At 43.0% G+C, this 18,232-nt stretch overlaps 1 protein-coding gene across 1 annotated transcript in view; it reads left to right on the top strand.

The window, feature by feature from the left end:
• The window catches only part of LOC124722665 (diacylglycerol kinase beta-like), a 500,391-nt gene that overhangs the window by 83,894 nt on the left and 398,265 nt on the right, over positions 1–18,232 (top strand). The gene's annotated exons all lie outside the window — the stretch shown is intronic.

Here is an 18,232-nt window from a genome sequence, read left to right as displayed (position 1 = left end):
TTCAACAGAGTAGCCTACTTCTACATGTATACTCTGCAAATCACTGTGAAGTGCATGGAAGACGATACGTCCCATTTTACAAGTTATTAGGGCTTTCTTGCATTCCATTCACGTGTGGATTGCAGAAAGAATGATTGCTTGAATGCCTCTGCGCATGATGTGCTCGATTCCTGACTTAAAGTTGGTTCTCGAAACTTTCTAAACAGGTTTTCACTGGGTAGCTTGCCAGTTCAGTTCTTTCAGCACCTTCGTGACACTTTCCTGTGGGTGGAACATACCTGTGAACAATCGTGCACCTCTTTTTTATCTGTCGAATATCGCCTGTTAGTCTCATTTGGTATGGGTCTCTCACACTTCAGCAATATTCTAGAATGAATCGTGCAAGTGTTTTGTATGTAGTCTCATTTGTAGACTGAAGACATTTCCTTGGTATTCTACCAGTGAACAGCAGTCTACCATGTGGTTTCCCTAGGACTGAGCCTATGTGATCTTTCCACTTCATATCCCCACAAACAGCTACGTCTAGTTATTTGTATGAGTTAATTGATTCCAACTGTGACTCACTGATCTTATAGTCATAGGATGCTACGTGTTTCCGTTTTGCAAGCTGCAGAATTTTACATATCTGATCATTCAAAGCAAGTTTCCAATCATTTCTCTACTTTGACATCTTAACGTATGATGGAATATTTGCGCAAATTCTTTCAGCAACACTTCGTTACGGATGACTATACCGTCTGCGACAAGTCTAAGATTAGCATTAATGTTGTCACATCAAACCAGTATTCGTACTGAAGACCTCAACAAACTACAAACGTATTATAAGCGATCTCCTTTACAGATGCACCACCCTTTCCTAGAACGCTTCCAATGCTTCTAGGTCTTCCGTACGCCGTCACTAACACTGATTTTACGTATCTTCCCATTTCATATCGCTTCTTGGTGTTGCCTCACACTTAACGATGTGATGAGCTCAAGATTTTCGCCACATTTCTGATAATCAGAAATGTGGCTAACTTATTTGTCTTTTTTTATACGCAGTATCTTACATTTCTCCACATTTGGAGAGCTACCATTCATTACATCAAGTAGAAATTTAGTCCTAGCCTTTCTGCAATTCCTTACGCTTCTGCAAGGACAATTCTTTTTCTTGTAGTCAGCAGCATATCAGCGAATAATCTTATAGTTCCACTGTACCTGTCTGTTCAATCGTTTATGTATGCTGAAACCACTAGAGGTTTCTGTAGAACTAGTGTTCCATGCACAGCCTGCCATTAACATCAAAACCCAAAACACAAACGGCTGAATTGACAATAAAATCAATACAATGAAATGTATGCAGCTAAGGGTATTCTTTTCATTGTATTGATTTAATTGTAAATTCATTCTAACGAGCTGCACGGTCACCGATGGTATCTGTTCTTTCAGACACGACCGAAAGAACAGATACCATCTTCATATATATATAGTTAAGGCTTACCGGCCATTTGACCATCTTCTGTGCGGATGCACACACATTTCCCGAACTCTTACGGGAATCGGTAAAGCCGCGAGTAATGAGTGTAATGGCACGGGCACTACGAATATAGTGCGGGAAAATAAGTTGCGAATGTGGGTCTCACGGGAGGCGTGCCAGTCGCGTGCAGTCGCACTATCCTCTGTGTCCACGGTGGCTCAGATGGATAGAGCGTCTGCCATGTAAGCAGGAAATCCCGGGTTCGAGTCCCCGTCGGGGCACACATTTTCAACCGTCTCCGTTGACGTATATCAACGCCTGTATGCAGCTAATGGTATTCATTTCATTATATCGATTTAATTGTAAATTCATTCTAACGAACTGCACGGTCACCGATGGTATCTGTTCTTTCGGAACAGATATCATCTTCATATACAAACGGCTGAGTCTGAAGTGGTGGCATGACCGGGAAGCATGGACTGCTGACGAATATCGTCGCGTTATGTTCAGCGAAAAACCATAGTTCAGTACTACCCTGGCTGATTTGGCTGCTACGGTGGCGACCTGGTTAGACGTCCTATTGTCCAAATGCTCTTGAGGGCACAGTGGTTTCACCCCATGTTTCATGGCATGGGTGGCTATAGGGCATGACTCCAGGTGAGGGCTAGTAGAGATTCAGGGAATTCCGACCTCTCATGCGACACTATAGACTGATATTTTTCAACTCGGCAATGCTCGTCCACACGTGGCACGTGTCTCGATGAACAGCATGCGTGTTGTCGAGATGCTCCTGTAACCAGCAAGATACCCAAATCTGTCTCCGACAGAACATATGTAGGATCAGCTCGGATGTCACCTCCTTCCCAGTGCCAGTAGTCAGAATATGAATGACCCGTTACAACATCGACGGGCCAGCTCGCCACAAAAGAGGATACAACGGCATTATGACACCCTTCCCATCCGAACCAGTGTCTGCAAGCAGGCTAACGGAGTTCCATTATCACACTGATAAGTGCGCTCGTATTGCCAAGTTCTTTGCTAATAAAATTTCCTCTAATTTGTAATGAGTGTGATAAGACATTCTCTATTAATCCGTGAAGTTTCATTTCGCCTTTCTCTCTACTTCTGCGAGCTTTTTTTCAAGCAGTGTATAGCCTATTGTCGCACTTGCGGTACGTGTCTGCGTGACATTTTAATGCTAGTAGCCAATGCTTCACTTGAGATCTCAAGTACGAGGGGCGTTTGAAAAGTCCGTGCAAAGTCCGAGAGATGGCACCACCGGAGCGTATCGAGGTAATGTTTAGTTAATAGCATCTTTGAAAAGAACGAACAACAAGTTTCAGCCATATTGGTCTATTTCGTAGTGTTTGCCATTCGTGTCAATCAAGGAAGTCGAGTGATTGTCAAAAAATGGACGAAAAAGAATTTCTTGTGGTGACTAAACATTACTTTATGAAAGGCAAAACGCCTCAGGAGACTAAAGAGAAGCTTGATAAACATTACGGTGACTCTGCACCTTCGACTAGAACAGTTTGTAAGTGGTTTCAAAATGTCGTATGTAAAGAGTATTTTATTTTAGATTGAAATGTAGGTGTCATTCCACAATTTAATATCATTTTATAGTTAGTAACTTCAAGGTCTGTTCGTTAGTTATTACTAGTGGCACTGGCCGGCCGGTGTGGCCGTGCGGTTAAAGGCACTTCAGTCTGGAACCGCGTGACCGCTACGGTCGCAGGTTCGAATCCTGCCTCGGGCATGGATGTGTGTGATGTCCTTAGGTTGGTTAGGTTTAATTAGTTATAAGTTCTAGGCGACTGATGACCTCAGAAGTTAAGTCGCATAGTGCTCAGAACCATTTGAACCAACTAGTGGCACTGACAACTGATGTCAACTTTCTCCAAGAGGAGTCTGCTGTGTTAACACATTATTTGGCGAACTGCACATATTTAAAGGTTTGGGTACTATAGTATGTATTTTATTGATTTCTCTTGGATATCATGGCGTCTTATTACGTCAATGGCATGTTTGAGTAAAATGTAAGTGAAATAAAGTGAAGCCATTTTTGATCAGCCTGCCAATGTTCGAATTACAGGAGCTTTTTTGCGATGATAAAGCAGTATTATCACCGTTTCTTGCACTAGTCCTGAAACAGTCAATCTTGTTCTTCTCCATTCAGTGTAATAGGCTCATGCTGACGCAAAATCGGAAAGTATTTTCTTTTGTAGTCTAGAATCACCTCGTGGAGGGTACGGGGTAGTTGGACAAGATACGAAGTACGACGATGTTTGGGAGGTAGGCTTAGACATGTGCCCCAATTCGACGTCCACTTTAGACGGAGATCACAGTTCATCCTGCATACTGTATACGCAGGAATTCTTGACGGGCTGCATCAAACCAGTTATGACAGACGACTGAAAAAAAAAAAGAGCTGCATACTGAGCACATGCTGCGTACCCCAAGCAGTCAAAGGCCGCGCGGAATGCTACGTACTTTCGGAGAAGAATTAACTGTTACTTGTTTTGAGATAAAAATAATAGCACAGCTCAGGATTTTGTGCCACGACTGAGCATTTTTAAAATATACATTTTGCCTCTTTGTTTTTTGAGGTCTCTTTCCCGGAGACGAGTTTGTTACAAACAATATGGTAGTTGGGCCATCTTTTGTGTTTTTATAAAGCAGTATTCGTACCCAACGCGTTTCGTTTAATTTAAAAGCATCATCAGTGGTCTGTATAACAATTGCGGTTTTGCTTATATGCAACGAGATCATCAACAGTTTTCACCGTTAAAATAGCCTTTTAGTACTCTCATTTTTTTGTCTCCTTACATTATTCCCCTGTGTTTTCCGCTACACGAGCAACAGTTTTTCAACACACTGTATTGCACTAGTCACGATATTTTCTCGTTTGCTTATTTTAGCGATATATGCACATTCACCTCGTTGCTACGTGTTGTTTGTGTCTGTTTCGATCGTGAGCAATGCGAACTTCTGTTTCGTTTTTGTGGCCGTGGAAGCATGTCCCTAGCACGGGCGGCAGCGGGAGCTATGGGGGGGGGGTTGGGAATGTGAAATGTGAAGGTAGGTGATGAGGGAGGCTGGAGGTGATATATGACCTAAGTTGTGCGTGTCTGGGGATGAGAGTGAGTACGTGAGTACGTGTGTGCGTGTGTCCGTGTTAAATTTTTTTACAGTACTCGAGTAGATCACTTCCATAAAATTGCATATATCTTTAACGTTTGAAGAACACATCCGCCGTAATTCTGCTTTTTACCGCATAGAGTTAAAAATTGGCATACTTTTATTTACACGTTCTGTTCCAGTATAGTCTGTGGTGTTTTATTACCAACTTGCGCCACAATATTGTTTTTCAAGTTTGTTCCCTTTGTATTTACTTACTGTTTATCGTTAACTTCTGATTTACATTACCATTACGCAGTCACTGTTAACAAAGCTTGCCTACAAATAGTTTTTTATATTAACCTAGCACCAAACATCGTAGGCCTCTCAGCGAAACAGTGAAATGGCCATAATAAAGTCTGACAGCTATTCATTTGAATAACGGTCACTCATTACCTAGCTGACTTAGTGCTGCTTTTTTTACAATACTGTTCTACAGGGGGCATGTGGTGCGCATACAACACACCTGCGCTGTCTGTGCCCCACTGTCCGATGCTACTTGAGAAGTCAGTGTTTAGCTGAATAGGGGCACCCTAGTTCATCAGAGCTATACGCCTCTCGCAAGCGGAAACCGACCCTGCAAAGATAGTTTTACCACAGAGTGACTTCCGGTAGGTCAAATGTTTGATACGACTACCATCGATAGTGACGTTACAAGTTACGGCTCAGAGAGAGAGAGAGAGAGAGAGAGAGAGAGAGAAAACAAGAGTACAAATTTAAATGTAGTTGACGACAGAAATGAAACAGACTTCTTTTAATCACCAAAATTACTATTAAAGCTCCTACAGGTGTCGCACCAAATGTTCCTGTCAATACACAGTGATGTGAAAACCTTAGCTCTGCTTACAACCTTGGCTAATACTACTGTTGTTGTTGTGGTCCTCCGTCCGAAGACTGGCGTGCTCTCCACGCTATCCTATCCTGTGCAGACTACTGCAACTCACATCCATTCGAACCTTTTTATTATACCCGTCTGCCCTGCGATTTTTACCCCCACCCCTACTCCCCCCATTTCCTCCCAATACCAAATGGACGATTCCCAGATAGCGCAGAATGTATCCGTCAACGGATCCTTACTTTTAGTCAAGTTATGCCACAAATTTCTTTTCTCCTCAGTTCTTTTCAGTACTACCTCAATAGTTAAACGATCCACTCATCTAATCTTCTGCATTCTTCTGTAGCACCAAATTTCAAAACTTCTGTTCTGTTCTTGTGTGAACTGCTTATCGTTCACGTTTAACTTCCGTAAGAGGCTATTCTCCAGACAAATGCGCTCAGAAAGGACTTCCTAACACCTAAATTTGTATTCGGTGTTAGTAAGTTTCTCTTCTTGAAAACACTTTTCTTGCCATTGTCAGTCTGCATTTTATATCCTCTCTACTTCGGTCATCATCAATTATTTTACTGCCCAAACAGCCAAAGTCATGTACTACTTTCTGTATCTCATTTTCTAATCTAATTGCCCCAACATCACGTGATTTTATTCGAGTAAGTTCCATTACCCTTGTGCTACCTTAGTTAATGTTTGTGTTATATCCTATTTTCAAGACTCTGTCCGTTCCATTGAACTGAACTTTCAGATTCTTTGCTGTCACTGGCAAAACTACAATGTCAACGCCAAACCTCGAAGATTTGATATCCTCTCCCTGGACTTTAATTACCTTTCCAAATATTTCTGTGATATCCTTTACCAAGATATAGGTACTCCGTGTTTTCCATAAATTACTCCAGACAAATTCCAGGACGGTTCCTTCGAAAAGGGCACAGCCGATTTCCTTTCCCATCCTTCCGTAATCCGAGCTTGTGCTCCGTCTCTAATGACTTCGCTGTCGATGGCTCATTAGGGTCTAATCTTCCTACCTTCGGAGATAGGCTACAACCGTGTCTGACCCGCTCTTCAACTACTGCCTATCATTCATGATCTACGACTCTTATAACTGTCTTCCGGATTCTTTAGAAGTTGTATGTAACCTTTCGCTCCCTGTGTTTTACCCCTGCAACCTTCAGAACTTAAAAGAGCGTATTTCAGTCGACATTGTCGAAAGCTTTCTCCAAATCTACAAACCATATAAACATAAGTTTGCCTTTCTTTAATCTATCTTCTAAGATAAATCGTAGGGTTACTACTTCTTCGCGTGTGCATACATTTCTCTGGAACCCAAACTGACCTTGCCCGAGGTCGGCTTCTAAGCAGTTTTTTCGTTCTTTTCTAAATATTTTGTGTCAATATTTTGCGACCAACAGTTATTAAACTGATAGTTCGGTAATATTCACACCTATCAGCATCTGCTTTCTTTGGAATCGCAATTATTACATTCTTCTAGTAGTTCTGTCATGGCTGGCTTTCCCAAGGATAACACCAGTCCTGATGGAATGTCGTATACTTCAGGGGCTGACACTTCAGGCGCAATACTTGCGCGAGTGTGTGCTGTCACGGTCCGAGCGTTCATCCGTATTCATCCTTCTGGATCCAGGACGACATAGACGAGCACCTTACAGAGCTAACACATTCTTACAGCTGGAATGTCAGGAGGATGGCCAGCCCTCTCTCATGATGCAGGCCCACAACACAGTTTCTTCGTAATAGAGTTAGTTGAGCCGCCCTAGCACTTTTTTGTCGAGCATCTAGAACATGCCATCCTTGTAACCCAGCCCTCACCTTTTTAAATACTGCCTCTCCACGTGTCTGACCAGTCTTCACCTGCGTATCTGCAGTACGCTAGACTCGTAAGCCCATAAGTTATTTATGCTACCTTCTTAAAATTTGGACGAGTTGTTGTACAACATTATTTATGTCACTATGCCGTGATGTTTTGATCATGGTCATTGTTACTTCCCCTTTTCATTCATTTGTTTCTTTGTGTTGTTATGTAGTTTTATTTAGCTAACCATTTGAAAATTGGCTTGGAGGCTGAAATTGGTCATGATGTTAAAATATAACACTGCAGTTTGTTCTGTAATTTGTTTCAAATATCTGTTACCTTTAAAGACCCACTACGATGCTTGAAGCTACCATTCTTTCAGTGAGTTAAATGTTGTTGTAGTGGTCAACCGGTTTCATGCTTACTATGCTTTTCTCTTCACTAGTATGAACCACCGTCTTTACTGCCTTCCATCAGTACATCACGCAAATATGCAGTCGCCACGTTGTGTCTTCAAATGTGGTTTTTTTTTTTTTTTTGTTTTTTCTACTGGAAAACCAGGGAACACCTTTGGGTTCATCGACTTAAAAATGAAAATCCGATTTCAACTTGAGGGGATGCGGATGGGTTTGTCGTAGGCCATAGTTACGGCAATGCGAGCTCTTCATTCCGCTCTGCAGGGACAGCACAGGCGGATGGTATTGTCACCTGGAAATTATTGGAAAAAAGCAGTCAATCCACACGTCTCCCCACCTGCAGGTTTCTTTAGGTGTTTTCTCTAAAACACAACTCCTCCATTGCCACTCTGTGAGTGAAATACCTTTATATGGGTGGGAATTGCCTTCATAGGAGGTAACACTTCTCTATAGAACGTTAAATATATTCTGAAAAACGCCCAAATTACATTTACCACGACCAAGTCCGCTGCAGACGCTGTGTATGCAGTAATAAATCGTAACTGTCTCCTTACTGTCCGCTCTCACAGCGCACACTCACCATTGATTTAGAAACAGACGGAGAACTTACAAGTTACTTCGGTAAAATCCATTTAACAGCTCGGCTTAGAGTGTATCCTTGAAAAACTATAGTTTGATCAAAGTTCTTTAATAAGAGAAGTATCCGCTCACCTGGTGGCAGTATATGTTCAAATTGTTGAAATTCGAGGAGAAAAAGTTTATAATGTTCACAGTCCTTCCACTAGACAAAATTTAGAGTCCCACCTTATACGTCCATACGCAAAACCTGGTTTTCGAAGCAGAGGGGAGAGTAAAACGCAGTGACTGCCTCGTTGTTCCACCATGACTCTCTTCTGGACTTTTTTATTTCGCGTTCCTTAAGGTTTCGCTGCTCTTTTGGACCTTAGCTCAGGTTATTATGTTGGGTTTATCTTCACTGAATTAGGTTTGTGGGGATCTGAATTTACTTGCAGGGAGCAAGGGGACAGTTCTGGCATTTGTCTTGTGGGGAGAGGAACCTCCGAAAACCTGGCTACAGCTGCTGGTGTTGGAACCTTGTTTGGACATTTCGTCATCTGGTGGGAGTCTCCAGTACGGGACTCAGTACATTTTTCGTCCTGGGTCGCTGGTTTTCCATAGGAGACTGCATCGTTGTCGGTATGCTGCTTCTTCCGTGGCTATAATCCCTGTTGTAGACAGGTATAACCTGCCACTGATTATCTTGTAAGTTATACTTCTTGACTTATCTTCTCTGATACATATCTGGCGGCTTCCGTCGGCTGACCTCTTCTTTTTGTAACCATTTTTGGGCGATGCTCTGGTTGCTCCGTCTGGGCTGTTTGCTCCTTTGTTAATGTCGGCGTTGGGTGACCTTCCGTGTATGAGGGTCGTCGTCTTCGCTGGGGTTGTTTGAGTTACCCGGTTGTTTATCTTCTTCAAACTGGATGTATGAGTTTATCTGGTGATGCGAGTGAAGGACGGGACATCCGGCCTCAACTCGCTAGTGCTGATTTCACCCCGACCAAAGTGCAGTCCATCTGACCAACTAAATCAGTCATAATGTTCCAGTTTGTCACATGTTTGCAGAAAAAAGAAGCCGAGGCGTTGTGTAACGACGCGGCGTGATCGAATGTAGGCCCTGAAAAAACTCATCAAGACTTCATTTCGGCTGGAGTAACAACTTTAAACTGCTCCAAAGCCACACGGCCCTATGAACCTCTATACTATACGGCCTATTTCAAGATGTATACTGCGGGCTTAAAACTCTAGTTAAACGAAACAGGTTTTACAATATTTAGAGAAAATCATTAATTTCATAATAGCGTCCTTAAATTGAAAGATATCTCTAAATGAGCACAGGGAATGCTTGTTGTATGTGAAATAGCCTACACATTGCTATTGGATTATAGCTCTCTAACGCCACATCGAATAAACATCAACATCTCCAAAAGTATTTGGTTAATTTTGAAGAAACTTCGACACATGCTTTATGCATTGAAAACACTATATTTACTGAGCAAGCTTTATTTAGCAACTCTATAATGAGTGCACATCAGGCTCTGACTTTGCTGCTAAGCTGTCGGCGCAGACGATGGACAAAGTGGTTGGCTGTGTATCTGAACACTAATGGCTGCTGGGAGAAAGCATTACTTGCTTCTCCACTAACTACTCATCTGTGTTTACCTACAAATACATAGGAAAAGTAATTTACTTTGACCGTATCTCAAGGTCCATACAAAGGAAGGCACAAGTTTTACCATTATAATACACGGTCCATCCACATTCATGTGACCAACGCCTATGTTCAGTTTCAACGTGCGATAACCGCCCATAGACGGCAGGTAGCAGCACTAGAATTGGAGGGTATATAAAAGGGGTCGGTGGGACGCTGAAATCAAATGGTTCAAATGGCTCTGAGCACTATGGGAATTAACCTCTGAGGTCATCAGTCCCCTAGAACTTAGAACTACTTAAACCTAACTAACCTAAGGACATCACACACATCCATGCCCGAGTCAGGATTCGAACGTGCGACCATAGCGGTCGCGCGGTTCCAGACTGAAGCGCCTAGAACCGCTCGGCCACACCGGCCGGCTCGTGGCATTCCCTGGTCGATCTCGTCATTACTGAAGTCACAATAGATCAACACAAAGATGCATCTATCCTTGAGGACCAGTCCACTCCTACACGCAGATTGTTTTTCCTCGGTATGATGGCGTCTACAACCAGTACAATACACCGTGTCATACAGCCCCAGTGTACATGCGAAGAGCACCAGGACGAGTTTACCGCACTCCCCTGGCCACCAAACTCCCCGAATTTAAATAAATTCTAGAATCTGTTGGACCACCTCGATCGGGCTCCTCATGCCATGTATCCACAATCGAGAAACCTTGCGCAGCTGACCACTGCACCATAGTCAACAAGACTCCACATCCCTGTTGGTACCTCTCAGAACCTCACTGTTCTCTTCCTGCACGTCTCTGAGCTGTCCGCGCTGGAAAGGTGGTTAATCAGGCTTTTCACAAGTGGTCACATTCATGTGACTGTGCAGTGTGCAACACACACACACACACACACACGCACACACGCACACACACACACACACACAATTAAAACTATGAAAGCTAATGAAAGCAACTACAGTTAATAATTTGTACTCGAGAAAAACAATTATCTGTTTGCCCAACAGAACGCAATCTAAAATTTTCCGTAAAGACGCTGGAAAATAGACAACATACAAAGAACAGATTCACAGAGGCATACCCAACATAGTTGGAGCGACATTTAAATCTGTGTACTTATCTATGGAAATGTAGGCAAAACAGTCCTTCCTGGAAGCTATAAATCTGATTATACAAACACCCCCTAGCAGAACATAATGAAGTATACGAATCAAAATGAAATGTAAGAGTTTTCCTCGTTTCTTCATACGGAAAGTAAGAAGTGCTCTGCAGACACTCTACAATAAGCACAACCAAACTTTTACCCTTTAACACAACGACAAATTCATAGCAGCTAATCATACTTACCAGACGAGATGCACATTAAACAACACCCAGGACAGCCTCACAGTTCCTCATACAAAACTAAAGGGAAGCAAATAGAACTCTTAGGTCAACTTTAAGTATTGTTTAAGCACGTGTACACAATTGCTCTGTCGTTGAGACACTTTATGGGTGGGCGTCAAAGGAAGAGTACGACGAATTCAGACACTCGCTTGTATATTCGTACTAGGTCAGGCTAGCCGAAACGAAAGCATAACAGACACAATATTAAACAGCAAACAGTTTACTTATGTTCTGTTATTTTATCACGAACTGGCTTTTGGCTTCTTATTACATCGTCAGTTTTCAACTGCAGGTCGTAAACGGAGATTACATGATGTGCGATTACGCGGATAATCCTTATACAGAAGACACGAAAACTAACAAAAACTGGTGACACGAAAGGCGTTTATAAAGGAATGTATTACTATTTCATCTCACTCACAAATTGTTACATTTCTGTAAAAATGAAAAATAAAGTTTTTTGTCGATATCCTCACATTTAACGGAAGATAAAAAATACATCGCAGTTTATAATTGTAATCTAATAGTTGTATAACTGAAATTTAATTTAAGGTAGGGGTAACAGGAAACTCAGTTTGTTCATGTAATGGTAAACTTTCATTCTGCGCCATGTGTTTGTTGACTTCACTTACCTCCAATAGGGTGATCTGTCTGCTTTTATCAACAGTTTTTAAAACTTCACAACCTGCGTGAGGTAGGTGGTTTCTTTTAAGAGATGTTTTGCAAAAGTTGAATCTGTCTCTCTCTCTCTCTCTCTCTCTCTCTCTCTCTCTCTCTCTCTCTCTCTCTCTAGCTTCCCTCACGTTCGGATAACTACCTGCCACACTTCTGAATCTCTGGCCAATATATACGTATCCAAAGAGCTTACATGTGACTTTGTACACACCACAACGTGCCAAACATTGCAGTTTGCCTTTGCTGTTGAATAAAGATTTTGACTAATTGATAATATTCTACTGAAAAAGATGCGTAAAACCATACTGTTCTGGCCAGCAGGAAACAGTCTGTATTTAAAAACTTGATGAATCATACCATACGTTGACAAAATTTCAGAGAACATCGCAAAAAGTGAAAGTGTTGTAACTACAACCCTCTTTTTACAATCTCTCTCTGTCGTGTGGCGGCCTCGCTTTTGCGTGATACCTTAACGGGCCGACGTTATGTTGATGATATTCTTCAACCCCATGTCGGACCTTTCCCACATGGTCAACCATGGGCAATTTTCTAGCAAGATAATGCTCGTCCGCATAAAGCTCAAGTTTCTCCAAACTTACTATGTTATCTTCAGACTCTTCATGGGCGAACTGCTCCTCACACTTGTCCCCTATAGAGCATGCGTGGTATCAACCGAAACGCCAGAAGCCGCCGTGTCACACTGTACATGATTTGGAGATGGATGTTCAATGTGTGACTCACTCTGCGTCAGGACATCATCAGATGTCTAATCAACTTGAGGCCGGACTAGATTGCGGCATGTATTGCACTAAAAGGTGGGCCAACGCGTTACTGATGTTGCACTGTATTTGTCTACTTGTCCTCACTCTATTTATTTGTCTTCATTTTGGGATGGTATCAAGTCAATCTCTCATCTGTATCATTATATATCAACTTCATTTCGATCCGATGCTCCCCTATTGTTGTGCTATTTTCAGTGTTCCTGAGTGTTTTCCACCAACACTGATGAAAATGCACTGCATTGTGTGGCGTTAAAAATAGGTGGCAAATAGAAACTTAGGAACGCACAAACTGCTTTCATTCAAAATCAAGTTCGTAGTTTCACTAGGAGGCGGCTATGGTGCTTCCTTTACAAGTAAAGCGAGACCATTGAGGCGCCTGGCTATAAGATGGTAGTGAGCTCATTAGGAGCGAATTAGCCTTGCGTGTCGGAGAGTAAGACTCGGAGATAGTGGCTTTGCGTGCCTCTCTGATAAGAAATAGCTCCTTTTCATGGCAACTGGTTTATGACTATCTTCCGCGCTCTTAAGTGAGCATAAAAGCAGTGGCTACCAAGTAATATAATGCTCAATTTCTTAAACTACTCCCTTTTTAATGTTCGCATAAAATAACAGCATAAAATAATAGTTACAATTTAATTTCCTTTTATGCAGCTGCAAACCTCCACATTTTCCATTTCATTATCTATCCAGTTATATCATCTTTTCCGCAAGATGAATTATCATACACTGATGAGCCAAAACATTACGGCCACCTGCTTAATAGCTTATTTGTCCGCCTTTGGAACTAAATACATCACGATTCTGCGCATCATGAATACCGCAGCAAGTTGCTAGGTTTCTGAAGGCATGTGCCATTAGATGTCTACACACAGGTCATTGTAATTCACGTAAATAACGGGCCGCTGATTTACGTACACGGTGATGGCACCCGATAGGGAACCAGATGGGATCCAAAGGATTTACATCAGGCGAATTTTGTCACCGAGACATTAACGTGAGTTCACTATAACGCTTCACAAACCACTGTAGCACGGTTCTGGCTCCGAGACACAGACAATTATACTGCTGAAAGATGACATCGCCGTCGGGGAAGACATCAAGCATGAACGGATGCAGGTGGTTCGCAGCTGCCAGCGTGACTTCGATTACCACCACAGGTCCCACGCAAGCGCAGGCGAATGCCTCCCATATCATAATACTGCTCCCACCAGCCTGCGTCGATAGCGCGCTGCACGTTTCCAGCCACCGTTCACCTTGATAACAGAGTTCGTCGTGACGACCAGCGACCTAGTGTAGCAAAAATGTGATACACCCTAAGGTCGAAGGTCAAATCCCGATGGTCCTGTGCCTACTGAAATCGTAACTCAGGATGTCGCTGGCTTAACATGTGAACACATAGGGGTGGTCTGCTGTGGAGCACCATGTTCAATGATGTACGACGAACGTTGTGCTCCGAAACACTTGAGTGTGCACCACCATTTTGCTCTTTCGGCAGAGATGCCGCAGATCACCATGTACCCTTCTTTACAGACTAGACAAGCTTCCGAATCCCACGTCCTCTGAAGAATCGTGGACTTCCAACCAATTAGCGCCTAGTGGTGGTTTCACTGTCCTACTTATTTCTGTAGATGCTCACGACAGTAGCACATGAACATTCGACCAGCTTCGCCGTTTCCGAGGTACTCGTTCACAGGCTCGTCGTAATAACAATAATCTGCCCATTGTCAAAGTCGCTTATCTCAATGGATTTCCCCATTTGCAGCCCATATCTTCGCTAGGGTGATACCCCGTCGCTGCCTGCTCCTCTTACACGCTTCTGTTCCCGCATCATGTGGGTGAGCATAATGTTTTGGCTTATCAGTGTATAACACGAGGGTTCTTCAAAATGAAAGTTACACGTTATTCTGGCAGTTCAAGTAACTTTTACTGAATGCTGCACTATACTTCAAAGTGACACGGGGGCCCGAGGCAGTCAACTGGTGAGTAGCAAGGTGCCATAACGACAAGGTTCCACGAGGCAAAGAACTTGTGCACAGTCACTACTGTGAAGCGCTGCCCTCGGAGTGGTTCAGACGATGGCGCACCTTGGTGGGCAGTGAAGTGGCAGCAGTAGACCGCTGTTAGCTGTTGGGAGCTCGAGACATAAATGGCTATCCGCGGGCAGAATGCTGACATACATACACGTCTGCGGAAGGGTACAGCTGTGGGATCACTAGATGACGGACCGTGCAGACGTAAATTAGTGCCTCGGACTTGCGGGCTTTCAAACAATAATGCATGAAATGATGTTGGAGTGGCCCTCAACTACAAACCCTCAGACTCAGAGTTGAAATACTAAAAGTTTTGGCTGGTTTCGTTGCCTAGGGGAAATACTGCTGCGTCTGCAATATACAATATGAATATACACATGAATCGAATGGTCGAAGTTTCCTATCACTCGGCAATCGCGAATGTAACATAGAAATTTATAAATAAACGATTGCAATAAATAAAATCTGCAGGTATATCTTAACTTTAAATGATGAGTACGATAGTAGAAGTACTTCAGAGAATGTGGTATATTTCTGTAAAACACTTAATGGTGTCGGTGGTCCAGCAATTAAATAAAATATAAGTTGAATAACAAGAATACAATAGATTCCTACTGCACGTAATTAGTTATGAATGACAACATAGCTCGCGAGATATTCACTTCTAAACGCATACTGCGTTTTCACTGTAGAAACCTTGAAATCTCACAAGTTCACAAGCCTGCACTCCGAAGTATTTCTATCTCTCGCAACCACGTGCAAACCGTTCGACACTCGCAGTCTCTCTCGCGACTGTGCGTCCCTCGCGCTGTACTGTCCCAGCCTTCCCCGTGTCCTCTCCCGTACTCTTCTCCCACTTTCATCCAGTCCCCCCCATTCACGAGGGCTATGATTGGATAGAGCGCTCCCATCACGTCTTCAAGACAACACACATTCACAAACATAATGAAACACATTCGAAATACTGGATTTACATTTAAATAACTTGAAATTAAATAAATATTCCTACGGCTGGACCATAAACATGCTCTAACATGCAGTATTAAATACATAAACAAATTAAATAAACATATATCAAAGGAATAGCAAGCAAAAGTTGGCCAGTAGCCTAATGTCTCTGTGCTTTCTAAAACACAGTAAATATTTGACCAATTTCTTCATGAATAGTATATATCGGATATAAACAAAGCCATAGATGACTAAATACAGGGTGGCGCACGAAATGTGTTACCATTTTGTTTTTGAATAAACACTTTATTGTCAATACAATCTGAAAGGAACATATACTACAATGAAGAGCCGTCCATGGAGATTTGTTCTAACTGAGCACATGCTCAATATGTCCACCATTTCGTTTCCTAACTTCCTTCAAACGAACACTGAAGTTAGTGATTACCCTACGGCACATGTCTTCCGTAATTTCACTGCAAGCTTGAGGAATAAGTCTTCTGAGCTCCATTAAATCACGTGCACGTTTCGGGAAAATGTTTTCCTTTAGGTACCCCCAAAGAAAAAAGTCACATGGATTGAGGTCTGGACTATTGGGGGGGGGGGGGGGGGGGCAATTTTGTCCGTTATTGAAGCGACCTGGAAACCTGAGTGAAATGATCCGCATGTCGAAATGCTCGTGTAGAAACTCGAACACAGTGTTTGTAGTATGTGGCCTTGCTCCATCATGCATGAACCACTGCGTGTTGAAGGGCAAGGCAGTAGCAAGAAGCTGTGGAATGAAGCTATTGCAAAGCATGCTCAAATAACGCTCGCTGTTTACAGTTTCTTCAAAGAAAAAGGATCCAATAAGTCCTTAACTGGAAATTGCTGCCCACGCTGTAATCCTCGGAGCATAATGTTGTCGTTCATGAAGCACTTGTGGGTTTTCAGTGGCCCAAAAGAGTACATTTTGTTTGTTAACCACACTGTCTAAATGAAAATGCGCCTCGTCTGAAAACCCAACGTTGTTGAGAGTTTCTTCCCTATCATCCGCCCACTGAGCAAACAGAGGTCTCTGCTGCTTGTGTCCTTCAGTAAGCTTCTGTGCACAGGTCATTTTGTATTGGTACATATGGAGGTCACTTTTAAGAATGCGTTGTACGGAGCGTCTGGATATTCCCAGTTACACTGCTGCCTTTCTACACGATTTCCCGGGACTTCTCTGTACAGCAACTCGTACCGCTTCAATATTCTCCGGCGAACAAACAGGCTTAGGCCGAGGTCGCTTCGCTTCCAATACTGTTCCTTCCTGTACAAATCCATCGTACAACCTGTGGATGATCTTCTTGCAAGGGACCTATCGTGTGTTAAACTGTTGTCGAAAACGCCTCTGAGTCACAACAAGGCTTCTCATTTCATGAAAAAGTAACACAACTGCCGATCGTTGCTGTGTCGTCAGTCTTCCATTGTCAGCCATTGCTGCTTACTAGTTCAGATGGCTCTGAGCACTATGGGACTTAACATCTGTGGTCATCAGTCCCCTAGAACTTAGAACTACTTAAACCTAACTAACCTAAGGACATCACACACATCCATGCCCGAGGCAAGATTCGAACCTGCGACCGTAGCAGTCGCGCGGTTCCGGACTGAGCGCCTAGAACCGCTAGACCACCGCGGCCGGCCTGCTGCTTACTAGTCTCCTAGCGGCAGTATCATGAATTACACATTTCCTAACTCATTTGTTCTTCCAAGCTCTGCTGGTACTGCTGTAGAGATCCCAGCGGGATATCTAATGTGCGTCGTAAATTGTGAAAGAACAACTGGTAACACATTTCGTGCGCCACCCTGTATATTTATAAGCATGCTGCTACCGTTTTTTCGTGTAACTGTGGAGTACTTATGGCCTGATGTGATCGATAGTAATCGGTCACTTTGACCTCAAATAACTCGTGTACTATTCAAGTTACATGCCTGTAATTTATACCAATTTAAGTTTACACTAATAGCTTTCTAAAGACACGACGATCGACGCAATCGTATGAAACGTTTGGATTTTGGAAATTCGTTGCTGAGTCTTAATTGTATAATTTACAGTCAGATACTAGACTTTAAAGTAATCAAGATATTGAAAATCTGATTACACCATCAGAATCGTCATGCAAATAATGGTAACGTTTATGTTTCTTTTTTAAGGTATCATGATTCCTCTGGCTATTATTATTCAATACATGAGCTGTGAAATGTCTGCCACGATGGTTTCACAAAGTGCGCCATCTCGGCATACAAGTCTCTTTCATCGACACTGCGTCACTGTGGAATTGGCAGCCATGTGCTCGGGCTGGACCCCTCTTGCTTCCGCCAACATCCGGCACCACGTGGTCGGCCTGCCGAGCGGCCCATACGGCCACGCCAACTCCGAACATAGAATATTTCCAGGGCGCCACAACTCGTCCGTTACCTCACAGACTGCAGCGTCGATTGCTTTGACTTGTGACATGGCACTCCTGGACGCT

Source organism: Schistocerca piceifrons, chromosome X (genome assembly GCF_021461385.2).
Source record: "Schistocerca piceifrons isolate TAMUIC-IGC-003096 chromosome X, iqSchPice1.1, whole genome shotgun sequence".
Lineage (NCBI taxonomy): Eukaryota > Metazoa > Arthropoda > Insecta > Orthoptera > Acrididae > Schistocerca > Schistocerca piceifrons.
The sequence above is the reverse complement of the archived record's forward strand: the minus strand, read 5'-3'. Positions and strand labels throughout refer to the sequence as shown.